Raw genomic sequence first — 7,973 nt, forward strand, 5'->3', positions numbered from 1 at the left:
TCCATCATCACTCAGTGACTTCAAGAGAGTTTGAACAACATTTGCATTTGCAACTTTAATTTTATTTGCATTATGTTTTATCTCATGTTATGATGCTTTAAGCCATGGGAAGTATGGAAGCTAGTGGTAGGGATAAAGAACTCTTATTTCAGTCAGGACTAATTTTATAAATGGAGAGCATTATATATGCATTTGTAAGCATTTTGTATTTTACCTTCCTGTACATTCGTACAGAAATCCAGGGATTTGATTATTAAAATCCAGAAAATTTCTTTGATCTCTGAATAATGTAGAATGACTTGGATTTCCAAACATTCTAAAGTGATTATAGATTTTCATAAAAAATAAAATATAAGTGTTGAGGATTATGGTTTTATTTCACCTTTGAAAATATTGGTTTGCTAATGTTAGGTCATTTTAATTTATTTCAGGAATGTACACCCAGTCTTAAGCAAATCAATAGTTCATCTCAAAATTTTCCTATTAAAAAATAGCAGAAAAAAATAATTGCTTATTCAATCTAAGCATGACTCGTGAGTTATCAACAAACAAATGAGGCGCGCAGACCTCTCCTGCCGCCCGCTGCTCCCCTCAGCAGTGTACTTCGGTCCTTCTGCCTGCTCTGCTCCCCGCTCTGGCTCTGGTGAATTCTCTCACCCTCCCGCGCTTCTGACTGTACTCAGTGCATGTATAAACAAAGCAAACAAACAAACAAATAAATAAATAAAACATGCCTCTAAAAAAAAAAAAAAACAAACAAACAAATGAAAGATTCTCTATTTTCTTTTAAGATTTATTTATTTATACAAGCACTGGGTACAGTAAGAAGCGCAGGAGGGTGAAAGAATTCACCAGAGCCAGAGCAGGGAACAGAATAGGCAGACTGACAAAGTACACTGCTGAGGGGAGCAGCGGGCACAGCAGGAGATGTCTGTCAGGCCATGTGGGACACTCGCAAGCGGCTGGGGATCGAACCGGTGCTGCAGAGGCTGCGGGCAGCTTCACAGCCCAGCGCTCAACCGCTGTGCTACAGGGGAGGCCCTTTTAATTGCTTTTCTCTGCGGTAGTTTAAATTGGCAGCAATTATTAGTCAGTTTGTTAAGTTTAAGTTTAATTTTGTTAAGTTGTTTATATGTGTAGAAAAAAATAACTAAATTATGACAATTTGAAATGTAATTACAATCTTATGATACAATGCATGTGCACAGTCAGAAAAATATATCATTGGTATGAGACTTGTGGCTAGGAAATGAAGCTATCTCTACTAATTACTATTTCTGGAAATTTTCTATTAAATGAATGTATTGATTCATTTTGAAAGATTCTCTGGGTTCATTTGAACTTTCAAATCATGTTTATACAATGAATTAAGCCGATAAAAAATGTAAATCAAACTTAAGTCTACCCAATGCTTTTCAAAATAAGATTAAGGATGGCAACCTGGTAAAATCCCATTTATAATTTTAAATCTCCTCATTTTATTTGTACTTTTTATATAGAAAAATAATTAGCATGTATTGTAAATTTTAAATTGCTCTGCATTTGGTAGCATTAGTAGCCAAGCCATTGTTGGTCAGCCGGTAATCAGTGAATGAAAAGACACAGAAAGATGTACTCCTTTCTGCCATGTTTGATACTTTTGTATTGTAGTAATTGGTATCATATTGTGCCCCTTTGGAAACATCTATATTTTAAAAATTTTTTATCTTTTAGAATTCTGCAAACCTCTCATTGCTTTAAACATTAAGGACCACTTCCTATAGTAGAATTTTGTAGAATCTGTTTTACTTTGCTGTCTACCACAAGCAATCTCGAGTAATATTACAGTGGTCAATGCAAATAAGATTATGAAGAGGCTGGACCATGATAGTTACTGTGTACTTCTTCCAATCACTTTCCAACTATGCAAAGTGCAAACATCATCTGTGATTTTTACATCTCTTTCAAGCTTTGAATTCACGACTATATATAAAGAACAGACATCAAGTTACAGTGGAAGAACCTTGGATTGTGTGTCTGGATGCTGAGATTTTAAACTGGGCTTGCATGAACAAGAGAAATCACAATACTCCTTAATTTAAGTTTCTATTGCATCCACTCATCTACTTTGTTCCAACTCAATTTTCGTGCTCAAATTACATTACAGCTTAGTCTTTCTTACATGATTCTCTCACTTTTACTTGCTTTTGCATTTATTCTTACCTCAAAGTATTTTTCTTTTCCTTTCTTTCAAAGAGAAGAAACTTTCCTTATGTAAGAAATCAACAAAGATAAAACAACTCATGGAGAGTTTTCTCAAATTCAACCCATATACTTCATCACCCTAAGTACTATAAAAGCATTTATATAATCCTTTTAGCCTTGGTCAGTCTGCCTGTTCTGCTTCCTACTCTGTCTCTGGTGAAACCTCTCACCTGTAGTACCTCTGGCCTGTACCCCAGTTCTTGCATGCATAAATAAATCTTTTTAAAAAATAAATAAAAATTTCCTTGAGAAAAGCAAGTTACTTTAAAAAGAAAAAGAAGAAAGAAATTATGCAATTAAACTGCCCACTTCTGAGGAACAACCTACCAGGACCAGAGCCTCTTTTTGAAAGAAGCATCCATAGGATGTTCTTTGTGATTGACTGGACCTGCGGATGCTAATCCCATCACTGCGAACTAGGGCTGAGCAGTTTGACAGCAAAACTCTGTCCAAAGGAGATGACCCATGCCAAGGCTGCTGGGCCTCAATCAGATCCTTACTGTAAGAGGGAATCAAAACTCAGGCTGGGAGTGCCTAAATCACCATGATGGTGAATAAGTAGAACAGAAAGATATTGCATACTGAGAATTGTAATGGTCCAAAATGATAAACTGATACAAGCATGGATCATGGGGATGGGACAGCTGATAGCTGAGTGTCATTTGGCAATTCCATGCTTGTGTCTATATTGCATTTACATTTTACATACCAAGCTAAGGTTAACAGAAGCCAACGTCACTTTCTCAATCATAGAATTTGAGAAAGTCTCTGAAATACTGAGTGATCTCAGAACATGCTGAACTGAAAAAAAACCTTGACCTCAGCAACCAGTACCACCACACTGGCTTTGCATGGAGAGTTTGCTAAGCTAAATGCTGGCCCTCAAAGACATGCAGGTCCTAATCCCTGGAAAGTGTAAAAATTACTTTACATTGAAAAGAGATTTTGCAGATATAATTAAGGTAAAGGCTTTGTGATTCAGAGATTATCTGGATTACTTGCCCAGTCCTAAATGAAATCACAAGTATACTTATAAGAAGGCAGAGGGAAATGACTGCAGAGATAAGGGGAGAAGGTGATGTGATGATGAAGAAAAGAGATTTTTGAAGATGTTACATTGCTGACTTCATCGAGAACACATATAGGCTGTCCTGCAACCATGTGTTCCATGAGTTCTGCATTTGAGGTTGGTGCATTGTGGGAAAGAAGCAGACATGTCCCTACTGCAAAGAGAAGGTAGATCTCAAGAGGATGTTCAGCAATCTCTGGGAGAGGCCTCACATCATGTTTGGACAACTGCTGGATTGGCGTCGATACCTGGTGGCCTGGTAGCCTGTCATCATTGGCCTGGTGCATGACATCAACTACATGCTGGGCTTGGAATAGTCAGGAAGTCAAGGAATGGTAGAAATGCATTTCAGCTCTAGATGAAAAAAAGCAAGGAAACAGACTTTCCCCTAGAGTGTCTTGAGGGAGTGCAACCCTGCCAACACCTTCAATTCAGTCCAGTGAGACAAATTTTGGATATATGACTCCAAGAACTGCAAAATAATATATTATGTATATTATTTATGTGACCAAACTTGTGCTAATTTGTGCATCAGATGTAGGAAACTAAAATGAAGATAAATATATGCATATATGTGCATATGGAAATATATGTGCAATGATTTATGCAGGAAATAGAGTAGAAAATACACATTAAGGAGTTTTTCTTCACCAACAACTGGATTTAATATAAATCTCAATAAATTGGCAATTAAGTTTGCTCCTGACAAAATTTTGATTAAGTGTGAATTCTCATCATTTTCATCTAACAAGCAAATTCTTGGAATTATTGATGTTAATGTGAATTGGCAATCTCTGTATTAAAATTATTAAGGTTAGAAATATATACATAAATATAAAACCTGGCTAAATCTATATCTTTCAAATTTTTCACTCTTTTGTTTTACTAAAGTAGTACTAATATGTATCATAATAGGTTAATGCTTTAAATTACATTAGTTTTATCGTTGAGTTTTCATTTGATTTGTCAATTTGGTTTTTTTTTTTAAGATTTATTTATTTATGCATACAAGAGCTGGGGTACAGGCCAAAGGTGTAGGGGGTAAAAGGACTCACCAGAGACACAGTGGGGAACAGAAAAGAGATTGAAATACACTGCTGAGGGGAGTGGTGGGCGAGACAGGAGAGATCTGCTTCGCCATGTGGGTTTCTCTCTGGCAGAGCAGGGATCGAACTTGTGCTGCAGAGGCTGCGATTGCTTCATAGTGCAGTGCTTGACCCCTTGCACCACGAGGGAGGCCCTGGTGTTTTTTGGTTTTTTTTTTAAGTAATACATTTATTTTAGTGTATAAGTGCTATTAGTCTAAGGAGTTGAGGCTGAGTCTTTCCTTTGTACATAATTAAATCATCACCAGAGTCTAAAACTTTTTTCTCCTTTAAAGCCTACTATTTTAAACATTACTAAACTGAGAAACATTATTCAAATTCTTTGTGAAGCTCAGCTAAGCTATGGCTATTTATTCTTCTATACTCCCCAACAACTTTCAGTAATAAAACATGTCTATAAAGATAAAGAAATCTTACAGTATCTGTACACATGGGCACCTTATCTTTAAGTTCTCCTTGGATACCTTTGTTCTAGGATGGGATTTGATAAATGTAATCTTAACAAGGAATTCACCAACTGGGTGAGTTGAACATGACTTTCAGAATAGCTACATATCCACCCTGGTTCGAACTCTTGTAGTTTAAATATACAGAGTTTCACTTAAGAAGATGTAAGTCCTCAGATGACAGCTTACACAATTTAATTCAGTTGGTAAGAAGCAATGCAGAATTAATAGATAGTGGTGATAGATATCAGAATGCAAACTCCTAAAGTTTTATTCATCTTACAAATTCAGCTGTATTGTCATTTTCTTGAAGAAGCTGAGTCTCAGGGCCTGCTCTTGGGCACATGCTGCTCCTTTATAGTCTTAGGGTAGCTGTCCTGGCTGTGCTGGGGAGATGGTGAGGAGTAGGGGTGTTTGTATTTTATCTGTGTTTCTCTACTGTCCTGAAGGCAGAGACTCTTTTTTCCCCAAAACCAGCTTGCCTAGTATATAGTAGGTATTCAATTAATGTTTATTGGTCGAATTTAGCTCCTCCATGTGCTATGTTCTGGGAGGAGGAGCACTTTTTATAACAGGCACTTTCTCAAGGGCTACTCAGCAAATGTCAAGCCTTTTAAACGGTTGCCTGGAAAATCTAACACTGGCAGCATTAACCTTTAGAAGCCATATTAGCATTTACTTGAAGGCTATGTCTTGCAATGAATAGCAGGCTACATCTCAGGTCCAGTGACTTGTATTCCAATAACACAGGTTTAATAAAAATGTAAAGTGGATTATCAATTATCAAATTATCAAAAACCATAAACTCCTAGATTATTATTCTGTAGCAAAGAACATATTCTCTACTTAATCTTCTTCTATTTCCCAAAGATTTACGGCCAGTTCCTAGAAACCAGTCAAATCAATTACAGCATTAGTTCTTATAGCTTCCAGGCAGAGATATTCTTCATCTGCCCAAATACATGTTCCCTTGTAAACCAGGTAAAAGTTTATTTTAAAAAATAAATGACAAGTTTGTTGATGATTTACATTATTTTAAAAAATGGGGAAAGAGAAACCTTCGAGATGAGGAGGATAATGGAATCTATATCTACTAAGGCTTTATCTAGGCACACCCCCTTTGCCAGATGCTGCAGGAGGCAACACACCAAACTTGATGCAGCCCTAAGACAAAGTCAGGCGAAACATTTAATGACATGAAAAGCAGAATGTGATTGACTGTCAAAATGAGAAACACAGTAAGGGCTTTTGAAGTTCCGCTGAAGGACAAAGACCTCAGCAAGTGCCTCAAGGAGTCAGCCCTATGTAGCTTCAAGATATATGGACAAGGGACTCGGGTAAGGGACATTGTAGATAATTCTAAGCAACCAAAGTAAGAAGAGCACAATCAGGAGGAGAGGGAGAGGAATAACCAGCAAGGAGAAACTTACCCCTCTCTTAGTCTTTTTTTCTTTTAAAGATTTATTTATTTATGCATACAAGAACTGGAGTACAGGCCAGAGGAGTGGGCAGGGGGAGTGAGAGGATTCACCAGAGACAGAGGGGGGAACAGAACAGGCCGAATGATTGAAATACACTGCTGAGGGGAGCAGTGGTCGAGACAGGAGAGGTCTGCTGCACCATGTGGGTAGCTCCCCAGCCGGTGATTGAACTCATGCTGCAGTGGCTGCGGATAGCTTCATAGGTTGCATCTTAACCCCTTGCACCACCAGGGAGGCCCCACCTAGTCTTGTATCAGTAAATGGCACGACCATAACACAATGTCTCAGTTCAAAAATGTAGGAGGTATACTTGATTTCTCTTCCCCTTATCTCCCTATATTAACTAATCTAATATTTTGCGAGTTGTTAGCTTTGTCTTCATATGTATTGCAAGTGCATTATTTCCACCTCCTCTGCTCTTACCCTGGCCCATCACCATCTTTTGCCTAGACCACAGCAGTAGCTTCACAATTACTTTTCTTATTTTTCATTCTTGCAATTTCACTCTTTGCTGTCTGCACAGCAGAGAGAATGATAATGTAAATGTAAACAGACCCAATTACTCCACTGCTGAAACTCCCTAATGGCTTATTCCACTTGGAGTAAAATTCAGCCCCCTTACTTCTGAGCTTCATGATGTAGCTCCTCCTTCCTCTCCAAATTCATGTCTGGAGACTTTCCCTTCTGTTCATAAAGTACAAACACTCTGGCTCCTTATGAAATACTGAAAAGACCAAGTCTTTTAGGAACCCTGTATTCCTCTTCCTTGGGCCAGGAACATTCTTCCCATGATTGTTTATATGCTGGGTTCCTTTTTATTCTTCAGATCTTCAAACAACTTTCTGTCCTCAGAGAGGCCTTCCTGGGCATCCCATCCAAACGAGTCACCCTCCCTATGTCAATCAGTCTCCTTCATCACCTGCTTCATGTGTTGTTTTATATATTTGTTTATTGTCTTCTACGCCACATAGTATCATAATCTCCATTAAAGCAGGAGTCACATCTTTCATTCACCTGAATGGCTGGAACACGCCCTTGTTCACCTAAATGAGTATCACCACATATGTGGTCAGAAGTATCTGTTCGATGAATAAGTGAATGAATGAATGAAAATAAATGAAGAAAAATAGATGAGCACTCTCAGAGTCTAAACATGCTGACTTAGAACATACAGTTTACTTTTCTACTTAAAGTGACGTGGGATGTGACTGGTTCCATATGTAGGTGCCTGAGTTTGGGGAAGGATAGATTTATTTGTTTGTTGATTGACTGATTATGCTTGAGTATATCAATGTGAGAAAAACTCTGTTTACTTGCTCTTGATTTAGAGGGCATTACCTCAAATAAAGACACATAAACAGCCATGTTCCTACCAAGTATGTGGCACTTTACAGAAAATAAATTAACAGATTCTCTTATTTATTTTATCCTAGAATCACTGCCTGCTCTCTAAAACTATTTTTTAGCTTCAGGGAATAACAGATTCACAAATACCACTAACAGGAATACTTAAGCAGGAAATCTTCACATAAATTATCAGCATGGGTAGACAATGATCATTTTTAGCTATGCAAATTCAAATTTATATGTGATCAAAGAAAATATGACATCCAGTAATATGTAGGAA

Source organism: Talpa occidentalis, unplaced genomic scaffold, assembly GCF_014898055.3.
Source record: "Talpa occidentalis isolate TD23 unplaced genomic scaffold, MPIMG_talOcc4v2.1 talOcc4.3, whole genome shotgun sequence".
NCBI classification, from domain to species: Eukaryota; Metazoa; Chordata; class Mammalia; order Eulipotyphla; family Talpidae; genus Talpa; species Talpa occidentalis.